Source organism: Taudactylus pleione, unplaced genomic scaffold (assembly GCF_031769625.1).
Source record: "Taudactylus pleione unplaced genomic scaffold, aTauple2 ptg000021l, whole genome shotgun sequence".
Taxonomy (NCBI): Eukaryota; Metazoa; Chordata; class Amphibia; order Anura; family Myobatrachidae; genus Taudactylus; species Taudactylus pleione.
In genome coordinates this window covers 17,495,612-17,521,741 of record NW_028284423.1, presented here as the reverse complement: position 1 = coordinate 17,521,741, position 26,130 = coordinate 17,495,612, and the positions used below count along the sequence as shown (strand labels likewise).

The following is a 26,130-nucleotide window of genomic DNA, read 5'->3' as shown; positions in this document are numbered from 1 at the left end:
ATAAACCCCCCCCACCCACACACACACTCCAATGAAGATGCCCCAAACACACATCCCTACACATAATGAGCACTGGGCACACTTTTATACCCTCTACACCTAACTAGTACACTTACAAATATATGGCCTGATTCAGAGGTGAATGCAGGACCGGCAGCAGAAATCATGGAATCTGGTACACCCATGCAGGGCCGTAACTAGGGTAGTGTGGCCGGTGCCATCGCACAAGGCACCACAGGTCAGGGGGCGCTGTTTGGGTAAAATATCTGTTTATTATCATTCTTGCTTGTAGCTTCCTCTTATTTCATCCCCAGCATCTACTGGCCTCTCCTATCTCTTCCCTGGCCCTTCCCCATGAAGCCATGGCCCTTTTTGGGTGCATTATGTCCCTTTGAAAAATGAGGGGGGTACCAATGCTCTTTCTGGCACAGGGCACCAAAAAGTCTAGTTACGGCTCTGCACCCATGATTTTAGGCACCCCAATTCCCAAGTCCTCAGCAGGTACAGGTCAGTCGCTTGTGAGTCTTCCTTACCTATATGGCGTTTCTCTGCAACGGGGGAACTTCTGAAGAAATTGTTCCTCCCTGGGCAGATAGTGACTTCAGTCAGTATTCACTATTCACGTAGGAGATCACATGGTGTGGAAGATGCATGTTTGCATAGCAATGTAACCAATGTCATCATCATATAACAGACGTTCAATAAGATAATATATAGTAAGAGAAGTTTTGGTGCAAGCAAAATGTGAGTTTACCTGATCCAAAAAATTATTATTATTAAACTGTATTTCCAAATTTAGTACCATTTGTATCAGTAATGTTTCTTTAGATATAATTTGTGCCTTGATGAAGATTACTGTCCCTGAAATTTTTCCTTATAATCATCCTGCCAGTTGTGGATGATCTCCAGCCACTTCTTCTCAGTTCTATTCAGCCTCATTCAGCTTGTGTCTCTTCAGCTTCATTCCCCTGTGTTTCTGAGGCTTGGGCCACCCAGTATCTCTCCAGCTCCTTTGTGTCTCTCCAGCTCCAGCCCCAGTCCCTGTGTCTATCCAACCTCTCATTGTCTCTCCAGCTCCTGCCAGTCCCAATCTGTTTCTATAGCCCCCGTATTTCTCCAGTGCCCTTCTGTCTCACCTGCTTCTTTTGCTCCCTGCAGTGTTTCTCCAGCCCCACAGTGTCTCTCCAGCCATCCAGTGATTCTCCAGTTTCAGACAGTCCCCTTCTGTCTCTCCTACCCCCAGTGTCTCTCTAGCCCCCTTCTGTCTCTCCAGCCCATTCTGTCTCAACAGCTCCAGTCATTGCCCTTCTGTATCTTCAGCCCCCCATTGTCTCTCCAGCTCCATCCTCCTGTCTCTCCAGCTCCCTAATGTCTCCAGTCAGCCCCCTTCTGTCTCTCCTTCCTCCCAGTGACTCCCCAGCTATCTTCCATCTCTCCAGCTCCCTTCTGTCTCTTCAACACTCTTCTGTCTCTTCAGCACCCATTTGTCTCTCTAGCCTCCCAGTGTCTTTCCAGTTCCAGGCCCGCATCCATCTGGCTCCAGCCCACAGACACTTACACTACCTTCTTCTATGTCTTCTGGCTGCTCCTCTTCATGCCATGGCTCCTCTGCCTTTCAAAAGTTCAGCGCGGTGTGACATTGTGATGTCATGCGCACTGTGCAGGAATAAAGAAATAACTTTATTGTCCTAGCCGCCAGTGATGCCGGAAGATCAAGTGACAGCAACTTAGTCTTAGAACTTTTGTACACAAGGGAAGGACTTTGTAGTGGCATATGCAAAAAGTTGCAGGCGGGTGACCACCAATAGGTGCAGCTGTGGGCACTTCTTCATCCACCTCTGAATCAGTCCCATATTTTCTATTTCTTAGTCCACCACCTTCATTATCTGCATTCAACCCCTCCCCTCCACCCACCACACCCATGAGTAAAAAAAAATCAGTAACATGTCCTAGATTTTCTGAATGCATGAGACGCTGTACCATACATCACTACAAAGTATGTACATTGGAGGAAGTTGGCCACAGGTCCTCTTACATTCAGCTGCTCCCCTTTCATGGTCCAAATCTCTGGCAACTCTGCTCTCTGCACTGCAAGTTGTTGTTGGTGATGTTGAGAGGGCATCCAGGCTCCTCTCAATTTGGTAGCTCAGTCTCGGCTGTCATGTCCCAGATCTTCCTTTCCAGCTCGGACTTCCAGAAGTGGTTATTCAGCAGCCGTAAGTCCAGCTTCAAGGTGGTGTCAGTCTGGCTGTCACATGCAGGTCCTAACGTCTAACTGTATACATTTATGGTGACCTTGTCCGATCAGTATCAGTCAGTGGATACCTGGTACATGGATGTCATTTTCAAGCAACAGCTGCCAGGCTGGACATGTTGTAGTCTAGGAGCAGCAGGTGACAAACAGGTGGGCAATGATGGTTATGCCCTGCAGGCGCCTTCCACCCTAGGCAGTGGGCCCTCTCACACCATTTTTGTTACATCGCTGAACTACAACAGGCAACAGATATGCAAATATGTTACTATTGTACATGATCATTTGTTCACTGGACTGATTTATGTATAGAATTACCAATACAGGTTATTGGACAGCGTTTACACATAAAACTGAGAGTCCAAATAAATATTTTTAATCATTTAACTGGCTAATATTGTTTCCAAAAACCGCTCAGAAATTTTCACTTTTTCATGATTAAACTAGGTCAAAAATATATATTTATAACTTATCCAAGACAATTTTATTAAAAAAACATAATTAATTTTTTTTTTACACTTCATTAATATCGATTTTCAAATATCGGTCATTGATATATCAGACTATTGATATATCGGAACATCACAACGTCATGACTTTGCAGTTCCCAGAGGAGCAGAAGCTGGGTTTACACTGGGGACATAGGCAAAACTAGACATTTGGTAATGGGTGGCCTCAGTTCCAACCTCTCACCAGAACTTATGTCACATTCAGTGTTGCAAATAAAATGGAAGTGTATGTGTGTGCTGTAGGCGCGCGTCCAAAAAATAGGCGTGGTGTCACAATGGGTGTAGTCACTTGAAATGTGGGGTGTCATCATGACACTCCACCCACTCCACAATAGTGCCTCTAACTCACATTACACCACACAGTAGTACCCCTTATTCACATTATGCCACATAACTCCACACAGTAGTACCCTTATTGCACATTATGCCACACAGTAATGCCCCTTATTCACATTATGCCACACAGTAGTACCCTTATTTCACATTATGCCACACAGTAATGCCCCTTATTCACATTATGCCACACAGTAGTACCCTTATTTCACATTATGCCACACAGTAGTACACTTTATTCACATTATGCAATGCAGCAGTACCTTTATTGTACATTATGCCACACAGCAGTAGCCTTACTGCTCATTATGCCCACACAGTAGTACCTTATTGCGCATTATGCCACGCACTAGTACCATTATTGCACATTATGCCACACACTTGTTCCCCTTATTCACATTATGCCACACAGCAGTATCCTTATTGCACATTATGTCACACAGCAGTACCCTTATTGCACATTATGCCACCCAGCAGTACCCTTATTGCACATTATGCCACACAGCAGTACCCTTATTGCACATTATGCCACACAGTAGAACCCTTGATTCACATTATGCCACACAGCAGTACCCTTATTGCACATTATGCCACACAGTAGTACCCTTATTGCACATTACGCCACACAGTAGTTCCCCTTATTCACATCATGCCACACATTAGATCCCCTTATTCACTTTACGCCACACATTAGTTCTCCTTATTCACTTTATGCCACACATAGTTCACCTTATTCATTTTATGCCGCACATGGTTCACCTTATTCATTTTATCCCACACATTAGTATCCTTTATTCACTTTGTCACACAGTATTACCTCATCCACATTATGACACAGTAATGCCCCTTATTCACATTATGCCAGCCACAGTACAGCCTTACTCACGTATTAATCTTCTTTCCTCCGATAAGCCCCACCCCCTTTTTCCTCTCTCCAGCCCCTTTGGTTCCTGGGAAAAGAAACCCTGGCTCCCCATTGGTCGAAGATGGCCATCTTTAAATAGTCTTCTATGGGGAAGCCATTTTCTGTTAGCCCGTGCTACTCAGAAACAACTTTCCTGGCTGGCAGCCATGGGGTTACAGCAGCACAGAACGTCCAGGGAGCAGGTGAATGGGCAGCGGAAGCTAATCTGTGGTCCGGTGCACCCCCAGACCAACCTTTAGTTTCGCCTATGACTGGGGAGGCTGATGGCTGGTTCATTTACATTTCCCCTTGGGCTGCTTCTCTCTGCAGCCACCGTGTAGGGGCTCCTGCCCGATCAGCAGAGGTTGGCAGCACAGCATACTCTGGGGGAGGGTCCAGGGATGTAGTGGGGCTGGGAGGTCCCTCTGCCATTGGTGGCTGCTGGAAGATTATCTTCCAGCAGCCACCCAGTGTGCGTTTCTGAATGGTCACATCGTTTGTGACCAGGTCAGGTAACACAGCCTGGCGTGGTTGCAAATGATGCAAACATGCCATGCAAGTGGTTAAAACAGGGTTTTTTTCTAGGATATACTCAATAGTTGATTATTTAATTAGCAAAAACTCCATATGTATGGCACTTATATACATGTAGGGTATGTAGTTATGAGACCAGCGGACGCATGGCCACCAAGTCTCAATACCGATAGTGTAATCCCGGCAAGGGATCTAACATAGGTGTCGAAGTACCGATGCCTATGTTTATCGATAAAGCCAGAACTCCGACAAGACACCAGACCAATTGTCCAATGTCAGGATTAAGTATCCACATAGCCGGGGATGGGGGGGTTAGCTTTAGGGACCCCCCGGGGGGATTTAGGGTTAGGCACCCCCCTGGGGAGGGTTAGGCTAGGGGGGGTTAGGTTTAGGTACTAAGGGGGAGGCCAGGGTTAGCATCCCCTCAGGAGGTTAGGTTTAGTATGCGGGGAGGGGCGGTTAGGTCTAGGCACTAACAGGGGGAGGTTAGGGTTAGGCACCCCTAAAGGTGGGAGAGGGTTAGGAATAGTAAACGTACCTCCGCTGCCGGCATCGGGGTTTGAACTGTCGGGCTCACGTCCGGTGGTCAAACATACTGATTCCACATGTAGGGTCTCTCACCTGAAAGCATTTGCATTGAAATACTCATGCTTCTTCCTGAGAAGATTGTGTACACTGGTGGTGGTACAGTATACTTACGGGCAAACAGCGGGGCACTGCAGGCTTTTAGGTGGCGAGCCTCCTGGTCCGACCTGACTTCACTGTGGAGTAAAGACACGCAGAGATGCCGCATATGTGCAGAGGTCAGACCTCTGTTAGCTGAGCGCTGGTAGGTCCTAGCAAATGCCGACTCTGTAGTACCTCCAAAAGAATTCACCCTATACAACATATCTTTGGGTGCCCGCACAATATTAAAATACTTTCCTGTAATTGCTCACATCTGAGGTGATACAGACTTTTGCTACAACGCTAATATTGCTGCAATTACAACAGATCTCCATGCTGCATCTGTCTCCTCCACTAAATGTTACCATTACACAATCCATCCATATTGGCTCCTGTTGCACCAGGGTTCTTCCCTCACACATCTGTATGCTGTGACTAAGTATGCTAAGAAGAGGGCCTGACTGCTCGTCACATCATATGTCATGTGACTACCGGTGCAGTGCTGACTGCATAACACTTAGCAAACTGTAAATCACAAATAGTGTCTTGTAGAAAAAGATAATTCATAAATAGCACTACCATGTGTCTTCTCAGTAAATGAGTGAGATTTATGTTAACTTAAAACATTTTTTTTTTCATGAGATTGCAACTATAAGAAATTGAGAAAAAGACAGATTTGTGGCCCTCATTCAGATGCGGTCGCAAGAAGCGATCGCTCTCTCTGAATGAGGGCGGCCGCTAGTTTGTTCAAGTGCGGCCTGCTGGTCGCTAGCTAAGCTGTGGGTTACCACCCACAGCTTAGCGACCGACCAGGGTGATGGTCGGGATGGTCTAGACCATTGCGACCATCAGGGCTTGCGACGAGACCCTAAGGTTGGGTCTCGGCAGCTGCAAGCCCCAGGGAGCTTTCTGCTCTGATCGAGCAGGAAGCTCCCCACTGACATCACTGCTGATGTCAGTGGGGCCACCCATAAAACGGCAGGTGTTCGCTTGGGAACACCTCCGTTTATGTAGCCACCCCCCCCGCCCCAACTACAAAACGGGGCGAGCTGTCGATCACCATCGACAGCCGTCCCTTTTGTAGTGAGCTCCAGAGCAAGAGAGTTTCTCTCTCGCTCCGGGGCTTACGCACTTGCAGTGCGGCCGCTGCGCATGTGCAGGGAATAAACATCGACCCGGTTGCGAGCGCTCAGCGTTTGCAACCGGGTCTGAATGAGACCCTATATGCTTAGAAATAGATCATATAAATGGTAAGTTTTCAAAAGTGCTCTGCTATATTACTATTTTTATTTTCAACTGTACAGTACTGAGTAGGAAGAAGCTATATAAAGAACTGATTATTATTATTATTATTATTAATATTATTTCCATTTATAATACCCACAAGTGTGCATAAAAATGAAACCCTTCTTGAAATTAAACTATATTCCCATTTTTATACAATTAATTGCAATTGCAAATACTTTGTCCTTTGGCAAGAGAACAGCTATAATTTCACATCATATGATAATTTCAGTAATTGTTCCTATGTATGTTTAATCTAATAAAATATTCTAGTAGCACTTTATTCTGCCTGTGACTGAAATACTCTCACTGTATAAAGAAGGCCTGTGCTTAGTTCTGGAAATGAAATAATCATTGATGTCCTAAGGATTGGAGGTGGTTGAAGCAGGCTGTTATTCCCAGTTACCGCTGGCCAACACTGGCAGCAAAGAAGAAGTTGACACTGTTACAGAAACAAAGCTACATTTATGCTCCTCTCTTGCAGTCAGCCCACTCCCCCTGTCCCAGAGCTTCTCTCTGGCCCCTCTAGTAGTACTGTACCTCATTCTACACATACTGGAGCAAGCACAGATCTATTGAGCGCTCTGAAGGACGTATAGGAATTTTACAGAAGAAACAGGTAATTTTTCTATTCTTAAATGCTAACAATTCTTTATCCCATTAGATGTATAAGCACAATATAGCAGTTAAAGGGGAAAGTAATTGATATATTTATAGCACTGGAAAGCAGATGACAGTAGAGTGCTCACCTGTCTTACCTGTCATATGGGGGGAAATGTAATAGGATGCGATATTTCTGTGAGCTGAAAGGCCTGATTCTGAGTTGTATGCTATTCTCATCATTGCTGCATCAATGATGAGAATATATTCTAATTCTGCAGAAGGCATCTGAGGACAAAAGACGCCTACTGACAGCATTGCAGATCCGAGTGCTGGATCCAAAGATTCAGCATCGGATCACCATCGGGACCATCGGCCATCTGAGTACTCAGAATTACTGCCATAACTGCTAAGCCGGGGCAAGGAAATCTGCATCGGAAGGCACAGAACCTGGCCTAGGCACTCCCAGAATACAGGGGTGATACACCGCCATTTCCGGGAATGCTGGCTACTCCCACCCATTCTCCATCCCCAAACATGACACGCTGCGGCTTAGGGGCACTCCGAGCATACTCGCAGATAGAGACTCTAACAATTGGACTTGTATGCAAACCATGGTTTATGTATAAGTCTGAATCAGGCCCTAAATTCATTAGAACCTGTGGTGAGTTTTATCTTAAACCGAATGTAATATTCAGCAAGTTTGAGGCTGACCCACCAAGCTTCTGGCCAATGTGTGACTGGTTATGAAGCCAAGCATCGCCAGCATTCCAGTGTGTTTCCAGTATGTTCCCTGGAAATACGTTAATAATTAAAAGTAAAAAAAAGTATAGGGTCCCTCCTCTAACCATAACCAGCACTAATGCTCTTGCCTAGTCTGGTATTAGAAAAATTGAAGGATAAAGAGCCGAGGGTCCCTCCAATATTTTCATTGCCAGCAATAGGCTTGATCAGTCAGGGATAGAGTAATCATAGTCATGTCACATGCAATGCTGCTGGTATTATCTGGACTGAGAAGACTCAGGGCCTGATTCAGAGCCGGACGCTATTTGCGCTCGCTCGTTCAGAGAAAGGGGCCGGATATTTAAATAGAGCGCTCGCTCTTTGCGGTCTGTTGACGCCTCTATGTCTGAACGAGCGAACGAAACATGCGCTCGCTATTTTTTAAAATACGCCCCCTGGCCGCTCGCATCATATGTCATCTCCACTATTTATTAAATTAATCGAGTACATCGAAAGGCATATGAACTGCTCGCAGTGCTTGTGGTAGCATTTTCCTACCGCAATCATGCGAGCAGTTCAGGCTAAAAGACAACCAAGTGACGTGGTCGATGACGCTGCTTTGTTAATTATGCACACCCTTAAAACGCCCGTTTTGACCGTTTGGCACGCCTGCGTTCGGATCACCACTCCCCACAGGTGTTTTCAAGCACCTTCCCCTGTTACCACCCACAAACGCCTCATTCTGTCACTCAAATTAGCAGGCATTCACTATTTTGCGAGCACAGAATTTCCGACCGCAATGACTGGTTCGCACATGCGTATTACAACCCATACGCATGCGCAGTTGTGCGAACATCGCTCGGAGCGAACGAGCGGCCGCTTACGAGCGGCTCTGAATCAGGCCCTCAGTTCACACAAAGGGGTAAATTTACTAAGATTCGAGTTTGGTCGACTTAGCAATCTCTGGAGAGTGTGGGCATTTTTTTCCTCTCGCAAATTTACTAATGACAAACTCGAGAGAGAAATCTCCTTTGCTACGGGAAAATACTGGAGAGTTAGCAAACTCTCTTCACTACACCATCGACTAAACTCAAGTAACTTTTCACTAGTGAAGATAGAATTCGGGAATTTAACAAGAGGAGAGTTTATAAACTCTCATGAAAACAGACAACACTCCTGTAAAAATTTGTGGAATCAATTCACCTGCCTGTGAGCTTCAAGATTGGCAGATACATACACAGATCTGTGTGATCCATATATGTTTCTGCCTGTAAAGAGTAAAAAAAGGTTGCATTTTCTTTTTTTAAATGACGTAGGGTCCCCCCCTGCTCAGCCAGTCCCGGTTCCTAAAATTACAGGGTACAAAATGAGTAGGGCTCCCTTGTAATTTAGGAACCAGCACCTGGCTGCAGGGCCAGTGCTGGTTTTAAATATAGGGGGAGAAAATGCGTAGGGGTCCCCCTATATTTAAAACCAGCACCGGACCCAAGCCGACCTGGGTGTAATGCCACAGACAGGAGACTGTATCACCAGGGATCAATGGCCAAAGCATTCGCACCCCAAGCCGGTAAGCCGGGGATCTCAAGGGAGGTTGGGACCCCCCAAGAAGGGGTCCCCCCTCTCCCGAAACAACAGGCTTGTGCTGAAGCCCGGGGCTCTTCCCCGCATCCCTGGGCTGTGGGTACGGGGGTAATAATGTGTTAAATAGTTATAAACTATTGTATTTTACAGGGGAACTACAGGTGCCAGCATGCCTGCCCTTTTGAACTTGTGGAACTCAAAGTGCCAACAGGCGGCCAGCACCGGTACCCCCACTGTAAAATAAATAGTTAAAAAAAGAAAGAACACAAACATCGTCTAAAGTAAAACTTTATTACACACCTACCTACCTCGCTCACACATACTTACCTGTGCCAGCTGGTTGGTCTACTTCTCCCATGTAGAATCTGTTTGGAGTACCTGGAATTAAGATCCTATACTCACCTCCATCCTCTTACTGTTCTCCGTAGCATCCAGGGGACTTGGCAACATAACAAACTGAGTAACATACCAATACTTCATGAATGCCAGCTGATGGGCCTCCTCGGGAAATCCAATGGCCCGCCAGCCAATCAGAGGCCGCTTCACATGTAGCGGCCGCTCATTGGCTGGGATCCACGTGTAACCAGCCAATGAGCACCTGACTGCAAGTGTGATGTGTGGACTTGTCCCATTGTTAACATACATTAAATTTCCAATGGCACTTTGATAAGGAACTCCTCTCATTTCCTCCATATCTGCCTCTGAAGTTGGACATAGCTGTGGGTATTTTTGTACTTTTGTCAGTTGGTGCACTGATGCATCTGCCATTCCAAATTTATTGAGCATCACCTCAATGTTCCCTTGTTGGTCAATAGTAACAGTCCCAGCATTAAAATTTTCTCTTGATTCTCAGTTCTAATAGTTGGTATGCTGGTCCAAGATCTTTTAGTTTGAACTTGTTACCTAGCAACAATTTGACTTTGGCTAGTTGGCTTTCCTGCCCTGCAATCAAATCATCTATGTACACAATTATGATGAACTAGTCTTTTTTCTTCCACTTGTAGTATAGGCAGTGATCAGTTTGAGAATATACAAAGTCACTTTTCAATAATACACTGTCAAGTTTGAAGGACCAACAGCAGCCACATTATTTTAGCCCACACAATGATTTCTTTAGTAAGTATACTTTTCCCTTGGAAATGCAGTTACATTGTAATGTTCTGGTGGCTCCATGTAAATCTCTTTAGCTAGTTCACTGATTAAGAAGGTTGAATCAAAGTCAAGTTGGTACAGCAGAAAATCATACAGATATACAGTAGTAATGGCCATCAGTAATGTATCGTACCTTGCAACACGTGAGAAGATCTCCCTGTAGTCAACGCCAGATTTCTGGGTTTAAAACTTGGCAACAAGTCAGACTTTGTTGCAAGCAAGATATCCATCTGTGTTTAGGATCTTACAGAAGACCCACATATTTTTTACTGTTTTATGGTTCCTCGACCTGTCCACAATGGTAGACATATCATTGTCGTTTAAGGCTGTAAGCTCTTTGTCTATTGCTGATTTATACTTTTGCCAGTCGCTGCTTGACTTAGCTTCTTGTATGGCTTGAGGTTCACACAGGAACATAACTAGGTATTTAAATGTCCCATAGCAAAAGTTTGTATGTGCCCCTATGTCCCACAATCTGTATCCTTTGCTTTGTTGACAATACTCAAGCATAACACATGAGACAGAATTGGGATCTAACTTGTGTCTTTTTTCTTATGAGCATATGCTTTACATCCAAATACATAGAGATGATTGACATGTGGCTCTTTACTGGACCTCACTTCCAATGATGTTTTATTTTTGACTGCCACTGTAGGTGCTCGGTTCTTGAGATATAGCACAGTAAGGATTGTTTCTGCCCTGAATCTTTTATCCAAATCTGCATCACTTAACATAGTCCATGTTTTCTCAACAGTTGTTCTTTTTGCCCCATCATTTACGCCATTTTCCTCAGGTGTGTAGGCAACTGTTAATTGATGTTGGACACCATTTCTCTTTAGAAAAGTAGCAACATCTCTGTTTTCATATTCTCCATGGGTATCAGACCTTAGCACTTTTATTTTAGGTCTGTCTAGATTTCTACTAGACTCTTATATTCTGCAACTTTACTGGTAACTTCACTTTTACTTTTCAGGAAGTATATGTGCATCATCCTTGTAGCATCATCTATGAGTGTTATGGGGTAATGGTTCCCACTCACTTACTCTACCCCCAAAGATCCACACACATCCATGTGCACTAGTTTCAATGTTGCTTTAGCTATGGGCACTGACTTTGGTAAGGGGTAGCATGTTTGTGTACCCATCACGCAAGTTACACATTCTAGTCTTTTCGAGTTGTTCACTGACATCCCTTTCACCATGCTGTATAGAAGCTACTGTATATAGTCATATCCTAGGTGACCCTGGGCCTGATTCAGACCCCCTCGCGAGCGCAGGACGCTCGCAAGCGGGTCGATGGTGCCCTACTGCGCATGCGCACGACGGAGGGAGCTCCGTCGTGCGCATGCGCGAGACCCGGCTAGCGACGGGCCCTCCATCGCTCCGGGTCTTGCACCAAAGGGGGCGTGCTGTCAATGTTGATTGACAGCACGCCCCCTTTGGTGGGCGTGCCGGGGGCGTTGCTGCCAGACGGAGGCATTCCCATGGGAACGCCTACCGTCTGAAGCCGGCCCAACTGACATCAGTAGTGATGTCAGTGGGAGTGATTTTGGCTCTGATAGAGCCAAAATCACTGGAGGGCTTTCGGCAGCGAGACCCTACCGCAGGGTCTCCGTCGCAAGCCCGATGGTCGCGATGGTCTTGACCATCGCGACCATCATCATGGACGCTTGCTATAGCTGTGGGTGGTCACCCACAGCTATGCGAGCGTCCAAGAGGCCGCTCCATTTCATGTAGGAGGGCCCTGATTCAGAGCGAGCGCTCTGGTCAGAGCGTTCGGCTCTGAATCAGGCCCCCAGTCTGTTATGTCATAGTTCCATAGACTGATTGGAATCTGAAGCCACCATCACACAACACTTCTCAGTGTCTAGGACATACAGTTGTTGGCACGGGGTTGCCATTGCAATTAGAGTCCCTCTCTAATTGTATACAACACACTGACCCTCTGAAAATTAGACCTTGTATCGCTTTTTCTCAAGTACACTGATGGCAATCAGCTTGGTTCCTAGATCTGGCACATATAGTACATCTTCTATGCTTGTGACAACTGTTTCGAGTTTATTTCTCAAGCACACAGTAATTGTCCCAACTTTCATGGCATTTAGACTTGATCTCCGATCCCCTGACATTTACAGAATCACATGACCTTGGTGACTTGAACTAACTTTTATTGCAGCTGAAGTGTCTCGTAGCTCCTGAGTCCATGTATAGTACCAACAATCTGTGCTGTGATTGTCAGCTACATGCTTGTATGATAAAACACCACTTGGTTCACTCACTTTACACTTCTGAGGCCTTACATCCCATTTTGTGACCCTGAAATTGCTTGTAAATGGGCCTTTTAGTTTTAATGTCCTTTAACAATAGAATGGGAATCTCAGTATTGATCTCAACAGGTATGCATTCTTGAAACTGCAGTAGCTTAGCCCATATAAAGTCTGTTGATAGCTTGGTAGCGCATGACTCCAAAGCTTCTACTAAGAAATCATGCTCTGGTGTAAGGTTTTGAAGCATCACCATTGCAACCAACTCAATATCATCTTAGATGCCTGCTGATGTCAATTGCTGAGATATAGACAGTATCCTATCTATATATCCAGTCATATTATTGCATGCTGTTGTATAGACTATGCCTCAGGTTGATATATCTCATTAGACCTTTGTTTTCATAAGTAATTTGCAACACTATCCACATTTCATGTGCTGTCACCTATTTATGAATTATGGAATATACATGCTGTTCTACAGCTAGACCTATTGTTCCCATGGCTCTATCAACATCATCAGTATTGGGATTATCACAGGGATCACTAGTAACTTTTCATAATTTTTCCCATTTTAATTGCATGTATGAGGTGTGGCTATTAAATAACAAGACTGTACTTGTAAAAAATTAACCATACTGCGTGAATTTAAAGGAAGTGGGGGAACACTGACCTTGGACTATCCCAAAATGGATTTGCAAGTTTCACCTCTCTCACACAGATAGTTTGCTTTCACACAGCGTTCAAAGAAGTTTTGTTTTTCTTGTGTGTCATAAAAATGTTTAGTTCAAAACTAGAGCAAAGTGATAACAAAATTTTTAGCAAAATTGAACAAAACGCCCACCCCCAAATTTTTCCATATGCTAACTGGGGCTTATGGATCAGATTGTATGTCATGTGCATGTGTGTTTGAGTCGCATAAAACATTTAGTGAAAGTCATGAGGATGTCGAACATGATAAACATCCTGGGAAGGTTTTGCACATCAAAGACAAATGAAAATGTGTGGGAAAAAAAGGGAAAATTGTTTGAATCGATATTTTTTAACAATTTCAAGAGGATTCACATTTTTTAAGGTTATTACCTGTGATGAAACATGAATTTTCCAGTATGAGACAAAACACCAGTCCATGCACTGGAAAACACCATCATCACCAAGAATGAAGAAAGCATCTCAAAGCAAATTCAAAGCCATGTTAATATTAAGGGTGTTATTTGGAAGCCTGGGTAACAGAAGGCGCAACAGTGAATCAACATTACTAAAAAAACGTTCTAGCAACTTTGTGGGAAATAATCTGAAAAAATAGGAAAACGTTGTGGAAAAATGCTTTCATCCTCTGGGCGGCATGCAAGACACATTGCATTTTGAATGCGATGCATGCTGCCACTCATTGCAAGCATAATGGTGTTTTACTAATGCCGTATGCTTGAAGAAAAACACAAAGGACAGCTTTCCCGGTAAGAGCTGGTCTTTGCAATAGAAGGATTTCAGGGTTTAGGACCCTGGAGTCCTTCTGTGCATGTGTCGAGTGATGTATGCATCGCAGGGGGGGGTGCTGGGAGGGATCCGATTGGATCCTTCTCAGGGGAAAATTAGAATAGAACCCCATAGGCTTCTATTGGGTAATGCCATGTAAAGATGGCATTGGAATATATCACATTCCAGAGATTGGTGCATATGCTGTAAGCAGCCAAACCTCTGGAAACTTCATTTTCAGAGGTTTGTCCACAGAATATGCCTTGATGCATCCCACTCTCCATTAGGACAATGCAATAGCCCACACAGCTCTCTGGGAAGCAGTTTGTGGCCGAAAAACAGATTGCAGCGCTAGAACACCCTCCATACTCGCAAGAACTGTGTGACTTCTTTCTTTTCCCTAAAGTCAAATCAGTACTCAGCGGAACCCATTTTACTGAGGTAAAGAAGAAAACGATTGACTTGTTGAGATACAGAAAATGAGCTACAGCAAGGCTTTGACCAATAGAAAATAATAATACAGCGGTATGTGGAAACATATGATGAGTACATAGAAGGGAAATGGAGTTAAAATTTACTTAATATAATTAAACAAAAATTATAGCATCAGACTCGTTATTTAATTGCCACAAATCGTATATAGTGAATTTCCATGTAGCGTAAGTCTCTGATCCCACTAAATTGGCAAAGTTTATGCTTTCTTCTACACTGTACATTTACACCCTAACTTGTAAATAAAGTTTTTTTCTTATCTCACTCAGATCCTTTCATTTTGTGACTCTGTAGCTCAGTTTTTGGTATTCTTAATCAGCTCACACTGATGGCCTGAGAGCCTTGTGGCCTGGGCCCATAACCTATTGGCAGATCCTATAGTTGGTACAGGTGGCAGCGGTGTAAGATGTACGTTAATCCACATGGTAGATTTTCTCAACCAGGTTTTAAATATATTAACCAGGCAGAACAGGTTTACAGTATGACACAGGGTTAATGTAGCAGGTATGAGCACTGTATGTAATGTATATACCAGATCCAGCCAGGAATGTGTAGGGGAGAGCAGGTGGTGTGCGACAGGCAGGAGCACAAGCTTGTGTCTGTATATACGGTGATGGTAGTGAAGTATGCATGCTGGCTCTGTACATATATAGTGTTATAGTGGTGGTGGTGCTTTGGAACTATTTGGGTTCACTGGCCTCTGTAACGCAGTCTCAACTGAGGTATCACTGGAGACTCTCAGGGACACGTATTACTAGCATGGAGGATGGAGCTGAAGACGCGCAGACACGCCATGCATTCGTAGTAGCGGACAAGGTCATGTCTTCGACATTTCGGGGGTCCTAGTACTCGGACGTTAAGACAGCACAGGCCGCTCTCTCCTACCAGTACCACCAGAACTAAGGAATAACTTAGGATGCTCCAGGCGGCTCTATGGCAGCTTTCCGCTGGGATCAGGGAGAATTTGAACATCCTTAGTGTGCTCCAGGCTGCCCAGTGGACGGTGCTTCAGGGCCCAGGTATGAGCTCAGTGCTTGGAGCATCCTAAGGACCCCTCAATGGTGGGAGCCAAAAGGTTATTAAAGTTTACCCTGCGGCTCCCACCATTGACTACAATGGAGGGAGCCGTTCATTGGCTGAGAGACGGGAGATGACCTCTCTCAGCCAATGAACGCTTAGCAGCGGGGTTTCCATGGTGATACCCCGCCGCTAAGCTCTCATTCGGGAAGTACCGTTCTATAGAACGGTACTAAGTTCGTGGATCGCGTTTTCGTTTTGTTTTTTTGCCAAGTCCGGGGTTGCCTACTTTGGAACGAAGAGGACAGAACCTCGCATAGGAGATGGTGAGTATGTTTTTTTTTCACAGGTCCCCTATGGATACTTTACCGGACAAGTGGACCGATGCTACAGGTTACATAGGTGAGTATGTGTACATGTGTGTGTGTGTGTATGTATGTTTAATAAACTTATACTGTCACGGTGTGTGTGTCCTGTGTTTTTTTAAACATTTTTTTTTCAGGTGAACTACAGGTACTAGTGGGCCCTTAATGCCCTGCATGCTGGTACTTGTGTTCTCCAAGTACCAGCATACGGGGCAGGCTAGCTGGGACTTGCAGTTCTACTTGTAAAGACAATGATTGATATTCTTTATTTACACCAAACCACACAATCAACCCGCCACCCACCGCCACCAGGGGTGGAGGGGATAGCCCCGGGCTATCAGCCTGGGCCTGGGGTGCCCTGGAGAGGGTGACCCCTTTATTGGGGGGGTCCCCAGCTCTCCAGGGATCCCCGGCCTGGGCTGACTAGCGGTCAGGGCTGATGCTGCGGCTGGGGGGCCCGGTGAAAGGGCTCCCCTGGCTGTGGCATCAGCCCCCCGCTAGAAAAAGTCCAGTGCTGGTTCTGGAACATACAGGGGAACCCTACTAATTTTTTTCCCCTGCATTTCCAGAACCAGGACCGGATCAGAGCCCAGAGCTGGTTGCGCAGAATACGGGGGACCCCTACGTCGTTTGTCCCCCGTATTTCGGCAACCAGCGCTGGTTCTGACTAGCCCGGTGCTGGTTGTGCTTAAGTACAGGGGACCCCTACGTCGTTTGTCCCCTGTATTTAAGCACACCCAGCACTGGGTCACTAATGCCCGGGGCTGGTTGCTCTTTTTTGGGGGGGGCACGCCATTTTTTTCTTTTTTTACACGTTTTTTTTTTTTACCACAACAGCACAGATGGGTCTCACGGACCCGTCAGTGCTCTGTGTCAATGACACAGATGCAAGTAGCACGGATCTCCTGGTCCATGCGTGCATCTGTGTCATTGAAATACACAGCAGCACAGACGGGTCTCACTGACCCATCTGTGCTCTGTGTCACTGTCAGTCACACAGATGCATGTAGCACGGATCTCACGAGTCCGTGCTACATGCAAATGAGCACCATAATGCTGATTGGCTGAGAGCCGTGACAGACGGCTCTGTCAGCCAATCAGCACTTTGCCCATTAAAGGCAAAGGCATTTTTTTTAAAATGGCCGCTCGAGGCAAAACCTCGAGATCCGACAGCAGATCTCGAGGTTTTGCCTCGGGAGAGGGATTCGGGGCAGACAGGGAGATCCGAGCTTGGGCTCGGATCGCACCGGATCCCCGAAGTTCGGGTGGGTTCGGTTCTCAGGGAACCGAACCCGCTCATCCCTACTTATAACACACAGAAAATGAACCTCTTACAGCACCAGCAGAGAAATCACTCCCCATCTCTGCTGGTATAAACGTTGTTAGCTGTCACTTTGTGTGTCTGTGAGTGGCTGCTGCTGCTGGGCCAGGGCTGCACACTGATTGGCTCTCACAGTCTCAGAGAGACAATCAGAGCTAGCAGAGAGAGGATGGAGGGACAGGTCTGAGGCAGTCAGAGGCATTGAGAGACAGCCTCCAACGTTCCCAACAGCATGAGCCAGAAAGGTTATCAGAGACAGAGGCACAGCACACAGCAGCCATGGGAGGCATAGCTTATAGTATTTAAAGAAAAGAAGCCACCATCGAAAAACCATTGAATAATTACCATTCGAATGCAGCAAACATCAGAAAGCTGCCATTGAATGCTAAAAACACTAACATTGGAAGAAAAACATCGATGGACGGCAAACATCGACCATCAATGTCCATCCCTACTTCTGTCTTTCTATACAAATCCACAGTTTACAAGCCAAGATTGTAAAATTTTACATACGAGCGTATTAAAACACGGCCGAGGCAAATAAAAAAATGTGAAATTGAAATTAACTTCTGTTAATTTTTAATGAATTAAAAACCTCAATTTCTGCTGTACACTCATTGTGGGGCCTCACAGCATATGGATAGGGCCTCGGAGTGAGCCTTTTGTGTTGTCATGTTTTGTCATGATCTTAATGTTTATTATCAAAGAGAGCTTTAGCAGGCTTTTCCAGCATTCTCAGCTGTCTGACTATACCAAATTACACATTCACTTCTTTCTTCAAACTCTGTCAAAATGATGACTTTGCAAGGACCCTGCTGTACTGTGAGCTGCCAACATATTACACATGGAATGCTTCTCGAAAAGTTTTTAAGCGCAGAAAACAGGGAATCGCTGTAAATGGTATCAGAGCAACAGAAGCTGTTGGCCGTGTTTACACTGTACATACGACAAAGAAGGCTTCTACCTCCCAAGTTTGTTTTACACCATTACAGGTCCTACTTCCTTCGAAGTCCTTAGGACTGTTGATGGGGAAGTGTGTCATACTTTTCGTGAGGCCTGCCTAAAGAGAGCTTTGTTGGAGGATGATGTCTAAACAAACATTCTTAAAATCCCGGGCAACGCCAGGTACTCCAGCTAGTCATTAATAAATGGGGACCTATATCTCACTACCTCCCTCTCTCTCTCTCCCTTTCTCCCCCTCTCTATCTTTCTGTCTCCCTCCCTCCTTCTCTCTCTAACGCCCAACTCAAAATCCTGCGTTTGCCCCTGGCAGTGTAGTAGATCATGTCCGCTACGCTGCCGGCAGGTGGTTCCCAGCAGTGTTGCGGACATGAAGTAGTATGCTGCGACCTTGCCAGTCAGTGGAGAGACCAGAGACAAGGTAAGAGGCATAGGAGTCGAAGCGTGAGGCCGTGGTAATATTATTGATGAAGCCCCCACAACTTAGTTGCCCCGGGGCCCCCACAAGCCTTAATCCAGCCCTGCCAATCGGATACCTCCCAGCACCCCCTGCGCATACGCAGAAGGGCACCAGAGGGGCTTCTGGGTCATAGACCCAGAAGTCCCTCCATCGCAAAAGGCCACTCTTACCAAGAGAGCTGTCCTTTGTAGTGTTCATCATGCATTCCGGCGTTACCAACACCAGCATGCATGTGAAGAGCAGTGGGATGCATCCCGAATGCGTCATGCATCCCACCCAAAATGTGTTGACTCACGTGATGTATTGATAAATGAGCACACAGTCCTAAGACGTTGACTTATGGTACACTGAGTCTGTTGTGAATTTTGTGAGTCACTGAGTGTCGTCCATTATTACTTGGACTACATACCACCAGCAAAAGGCACCAGGGTAAGGTGCAAAGCTATTAGAAGTGCCGGTCAAAACAGGATTTTATATATATAACTCACCCTACCCCCGGGCCCCCTAGACATACAGTACCACCCAGCCCAGGGACATAGACTACCCACCACCAACACCCCCCACCCATCCCCGACCCCAGGGATGTACACTGCTCACCTTATATTTTTCTTGTGTAGGCCAAAGTGTTCTTATTTTTTTCCTGCAGGGGCCAATGTGTTTTATTGATTTCTGTAGTGGCCAATGTGTTGTTTTTTTCCAGTGGGGACCAATATATATATTTTTTCTGTAGTGGCCAATGTGTTTTTTTTTTCTTGTTTTTTTTTTTCCTAGTGTTTTTTTTTCCCTTGTTGTTTTTTTATTCTTGTTTGTTGGAGGATGATGTGTAAACAAACATTCTTAAAATCACTGGCAATGCCGGGTACTCCAGCTAGTCATTAATAAATGGGGACCTATATCTCACTACCTCCCTCTCTCTCTCCCTCCCTTTCTCCCCCCTCTCTATCTTTCTGTCTCCCTCCCTCCTTCTCTCTCTAACGCCCAACTCAAAATCCTGTGTTTGCCCCTGGCAGTGTAGTAGATCATGTCCGCTACGCTGCCGGCAGTTGGTTCCCAGCAGTGTTGCGGACCCTGAAGTAGTATGCTGCGACCTTGCCAGTCAGTGGAGAGACCAGAGACAAAGTAAGGGGCATAGTAGTTGAAGCGTGAGGCCGTGGTAATATTTTTGATGGAGCCCCCACAACTTAGTTGCCCCGGGGCTCCCACAAGCCTTAATCCAGCCCTGCCAATCAGATACCTCCCAGCACCCCCTGCGCATATGCAGAAGGGCACCAGAGGGGCTTCTGGGTCATAGACCCGGAAGTCCCTCCATCGCAAAGGGCCACTCTTGCCAAGAGAGCTGTCCTTTGCGGTGTTTATCATGCATTCCGGCGTTACCAACACCAGCATGCATGCGAAGAGCAGTGGGATGTGTCATGCATCCCACCCAAAATGTGTTGACTCATGTGATGTATTGATAAATGAGCACACAGCCCTAAGACATTGACTTATGATACACTGAGTCTGTTGTGAATTTTGTGAGTCACTGAGTGTCGTCCATTATTACTTGGACTACATACCACTAGCAAAAGGCACCAGGGCAAGGTGCAAAGCTATTAGGAGTGCCAGTCAACACAGGATTTTATATATATAACTCACCCTACCCCCGGGCCCCCTAGACATACAGTACCACCCAGCCCAGGGACGTAGACTACCCACCACCAACACCCCCCACCCGTCACCGACCCCAGGGATTTACACTGCTCACCCTATTTTTTTCTTGTGTAGGCCAAAGTGTTCTTATTTTTTTCCTGCAGAGGCCAATGTGTTTTATTGATTTCTGTAGTGGCCAATGTGTTGTTTTTTTTCCAGTGGGGACCAATATATTTTTTTTTTCTGTAGTGGCCAATGTGTTTTTTTTTCTTGCTGGGACTAATGGGTTTTATTGTTTTCTTTAGGAGCCAATGTGTTGTTTTTTTATGGGGGCCAATATGTTTTATTTTTCCTGTGGTGGCTAATGTGTTTTATTTTTTCCTATTGGGGATAATGTGTTTTTTTTTCAGTGAGAACCAATGTGTTTTATCTTTTTCTTGTGCACTGTTTCTCATCTGTGCATGTGTCTGAGTTACATTGTGCATACGTCCCGATGGTGTTCGTACAGAGGAGTTCATTCAGACCTGCTCGCTAAGATGCATACTCTCACTGCTGCTGGTGTGTGTATGCATTGTGCGCATGCGTATGCATCGCAGTGTGCATGCCCATACCTTAGCGAACGTTCACAATGCATTCGCTCGTTGCACATAGACAGCCCAGCAGAGTGAGTGACAGGAGAAGCCATTTGTAGGTGGTAACAGGGGCTGGCCATTAAAAACGGGGAAGTGGAGGTGCAAACGCAGGCGTGCCTGAGCATCTCAATGGTGTTTTAGAGGTGTGCATAATTATTAGACAGTATCATAGTTCACGTCACCTGGCTTGTTTTTACACTGAAGTGCTCGCAGTGCTTGCGGCAGGGTATGGTCAACCTCAAGTACTGTGATAGCATCTGATGTACCGATGGTTGCATACACATCCTGGACATGACGTGCACAAGTGGGTGTCTTAAACCAGGCTGGTGCGTGTCTGCATACACTATGTGAGCGCTCTGTAAGAAATACTGGGCGTGCTAATGCATTGCAGTGCCTACACAATTTGCATACACATCGTGTGAGCGATGGCATCTAGCGAGTGGCTTTGAATCAGGCCCAGAGTTGAGGTACGAATTCAGATGAATGCACCAAGAAGTGTACTAGAAATGTGTTGGGTGTTCCTGGGCGGTTACAGAGTGTTGGTCTTAGAGACACTGAATTGCTCACATTGGAGGCCATACTCAGATGGATGATCTGCACCTAGCATAGGGCTGGTGAAGTTCTAATGGTGTGACTGATGGTGGCGTCTAAAGACGCATAGAGCTCTCCTACCTCCTGTGCCTGGCATATTAATTATTCTAATAGGTCATTATTTACTGAAGCCATATGCTATTGTTCTAATGCCTTATTTATAATAGTAGTTATTTTGTTATAAGGATTATCCCCAGTCTATTGACTGAAGTGAAGGCATGATTTATATCTACTGCTAGATGTTTGGTATGTGCTGACTGTTTACTTAAGCCATTTATTACTAGCTTTCCCTTGGATGGCCAATGGGGGTTTTTCCCTAATTAGTGCACACACTTGCCTACGTCTTTGTATAAGTATCATAATATCATCTGGAAGCCTTGGCTGGAGGGTACAGTTTTTAAAGTGCAGGCTTTTTTAAATGCACAACTGTAGCGTTAGACTTGCGTTAAACCGAAGATAAGCAGTAGGAGGATAAATTCCATCAATCAACATACCACTGCTGCCTACATATTCAGGACTGTTACACCTTGACTCCCTGCGCAGTCACGTCAAGAAAACAACACTTCTACTGCTACTAATAATGCTGGCCTTCTGAGGGTTACATACATCTCAATGCATACTTTGCCCTTGTCAGTTTGCTTCTTTCCACTTGGAAATACTGTCTTTTATCTTAGCTCTCTTGCCTAGCCTCACATCCTCTATCTGCTTACAGTCTACATTATTATTCACATTAGATCCCCACTTTTAATCCACTCAATAACAAACTTGGTAATCTGCATACATACAGTATTTACCAACTCTGTTCTTTCACTTGTATTTCTGCAAATCTCTTGCATTCATATTTCATTTATATTTCCAATTTTCAACCCTTTAGTTTACTTAACAACACCATGGTTTTCTTCAACTCCCTCCTTCACTCAGTCTCTACCTAATCTTCTGTTCAGCCCCCTACTTCCATCTTTATCCTTTCCCCCTTATCTCTTTACCTCCTCCTCCCCTTCTCCCCCCTCCTCTGTATGCCTACTCTCCTCTCCTCTCCTCTCCCATTACTCCACTTTCATCCTGTTCTAGCACCCTTTTGTGCTAGAACCACTAATCCCTCCTCCTACTCACCTCACCCTGTCACTTCACCCCACTGCCATCCACATCTCTCTCCCTGCCAATCTCCTACAGGTTCCCTTTGTAGCTCAGGTGCCTGCACCATCACTAAACTCTATTCATATCGGTCCCCCAAATTAATCTCTCCTCCACGTTACAGCAACCCAGATAATCTAATGCGCATCTGCCCCACAATCACTATCTCTCTATCCTGTGCCCTCTGGAATGCCAGGTCAGTCTGTAATAAACTGGTCCCCACCCATGACCTATTCATCTCCAACTCCCTATATCTCCTAGCCATTACTGAAACAAGGATTTCACCCTCTGACACCACTTCTCCTGCTGCTCTCTCCTCTGGGGGCCTCATCTTCTCCCACACCCCCCGGCCTGGGGGTCACCATGGTGGTGGTGTTGGGGTCCTTCTATCTGCCAATTACTCCTACCAGCTAATACCCTCTGAACCATCCCTTACATTCCCCAAATTTGAGGTTCATGCTATACGCCTCTTCCAACCAGTAAACCTTAGAGTAGCTGTCATTTACTGTCCCCCTGGTCCTCCCCCCAAATTCCTTGACAACTTCGCTTCCTGGCTCCCTCACTTTCTCTCCTCAGATCTTCCCTCCATTATCCTAGGTGATTTTAATATTCCTATTGACAGTCCCACAGAATCCTCTGCCGCTAAACTCCTTACCCTCATCTCTTCCTTTGGTCATCACCTTCCCATGTGAGTGGGCACTCACTTGACCATTGTGATATCTCTGATTACTCCAATTCCCCATTCCCCTCTCTGCTGGACTCCCTTCTTTCTCCTATCCATTCTCTCTCCTGTCCTGAACAAGCCACTTCCCTGTACAATGTCTCCCTTACTTCTGCTCTTGACTCTGTTGCTCCGGCAATAACTACTCACCCTCGCAGATCCACACAACCCTGGCATTCCAAATGCACCAGATACCTGCAGAAGTGTTCAAGAATTCCTGAGCGCCAGTGGAGGAAATCGCGTTCTATGGCTGACTTCCTCCATTTCAAATTTATTCTCTCATCCTACAGTGCTGCTCTGTTCCTCTCCAAACAATCATATTTCAAGAACCTCATCTCCTCCCAGTCCGCAAACCCCCGGCATCTCTTTGCCACTTTCAACTCCCTCCTCTGCCCTTCTCCTCCTTGCCTCCCCTCCTTGCTCTCTACCCTTGACTTTGCCACCTACTTTACATCTAAAATTTACTCCATACATGAGGACATCTTATCCCATCAGACCCTCAGCACTCCTGCCCCTCCTTTCCCTGACCACCCCTCCCCTTCTGTCTCACCACCTCTGGCATCCTTCTCCCCTGTTTATGGAGAGGAAGTCAAGGCCCTCATCCGGTCCTCCTCTCCTTCCACCTCCCCCCTTGACCCTATCCCTTCCCATCTCCTGTTACCTGTCTCCCTCTGCCTGTTCCCATCTTGCCCACCTCCTCAATCTCGCCCTATCATCTGGCACTGTCCCTTCTGCATTCAAACATGCTCTTGTCTCCCCCATTCTTAAAAAACCTACCCTGGATCCTAACATACTCTCCAACTACCGACCCATCTCCCTTTTGCTTCCAAACTCCTTGAGTGTATTGTTTACAACCGCCTTACCACCTTTCTTTCTTCCCACTCCCTCCTTGACTTATTTCAATCTGGCTTCCATTCTCTCCAGACCACTGAAACTGCCCTCACAAAAGTCAGCAATGACCTCCTTGCTGCCAAATCCAAATGCCACTACTCTCTGCTAATTCTCCTTGACCTCTCTGCTGCATTTGACACTGTAGACCACCTTATCCTCCTGCAAATCCTTCACTCTCTTGGTTTCCATGGCACTGCCCTCTCCTGGCTGTCCTCCTACCTCTCTGATCATTCCTTCTCTTCTTCTCTCAGGACTCCTCTTCCCCCCCACTTCCACTAACAGTAGGAGTTCCCCAAGGTTCTCTTCTTGGACCTCTCCTTTTCTCCCTATATACGTCCTCACTAGGTGAACTCATTAACTCTTTTGACCTCCAATATCATCTCTATGCTGATGATACTCAAATTTACCTTTCCACCCCTGATCTCTCCCCCTTGCTTCTTACCCGTATCTCCAACTGTCTCTCTGCTATCTCTTCATGGATGTCCAGCGCTTTCTTAAACTTAACATGTATAAGACTGAGATGATCATATTCTCACCCTCTTCCATTACCTCACTTCTCACAATTTCTTTATCTATTGATGGCACAACAATCTCCTCTGTCCCCAAAGTGCGCTGTCTTGGACAGCGCACCTAGACTCTTCTCTCTCCTTTAAACCACACATTCAGCACCTCTCACAGTCCTGCCGCTTCCGCCTAAAAAATATTTCCAAGATTAGACCCTTCCTCACCCAGGATGCCACTAAAACCCTCATCCACTCACTGGTCATCTCCAGATTGGACTACTGTAACCTTCTCCTAGCTGGCCTCACAGTCTCCCACCTCTCTCCACTACAATCAGTCCTCAATGCTGCTGCTCGGCTCATCTTCCTCTCCAGATGTTCTACATCTACTTCCCTCTCCTTCATGCCCTACACTGGCTCCCATTCCCTTTCAGATGCCAATTCAAGGTTCTTACACTCGCCTACAAAGCCCTCACTAAATCCTCTCCCGCATACATTTCTGACCTTCTCTCCCTTCACACTCCCGCCCGTCCACTTCGCTCAACAAATGCATGCCGCCTCTCTTGCCAAATGATTACTTCCTCCCACTCCCGCCTCCAAGATTTTGCCCGTGCTGCTCCCTACCTTTGGAACTCTCTCTCTCACCCTATCAGACTCTCCACCGCACTGCATATCTTCAAACGGGCTCTCAAGACCCACTACTTCATCAAGGCCTTCCAGCTCTCATCCTAACCCACATAATATTCTCTCCTCCCTATCTTTCTCTTCTATGTCACGCCTGTCTGTCTGCCCCTCCCCTTTAGAATGTAAGCTCTCACGAGCAGGGACCTCTTCCTTCATGTGCTTCTCCTTACACTTTCTTCTACTCCTTACTCCTCATAAGGGCACCTAACAAGTCTCTGCCAACTCCCTGCTGTGAGTTGTGAGTGTATTGTGAGTGTTTTAATCACTATTGCAGCAATGTATATAATGTCCTTCACTGTACTGTAAGTTACTTGTTTTTTTTTGTTCACTTATTAGTTTTATGTACTATGTAAGGTGCTGCAGAACACTTGTGGTGCCATACAAAAAAAAGATAATAATAACAATAATAATATTAATAATAATAAAAGCGTGATTGCAGGTTCTGTAGACACTGTCA

General features: G+C 45.8%; 1 protein-coding gene across 1 annotated transcript in view; it reads left to right on the top strand.

Annotated features, from left to right (window-relative positions):
- The first annotated feature begins 7,040 nt into the window (after window positions 1–7,040).
- The window catches only part of SCRG1 (stimulator of chondrogenesis 1), a 53,652-nt gene continuing 34,562 nt past the window's right edge, over window positions 7,041–26,130 (top strand). Inside the window, exon 1 of the mRNA XM_088448153.1 lies at window positions 7,041–7,100. The gene's annotated coding sequence lies outside the window, so the exon portion shown is untranslated. The remainder of the gene's footprint in view (window positions 7,101–26,130) is intronic.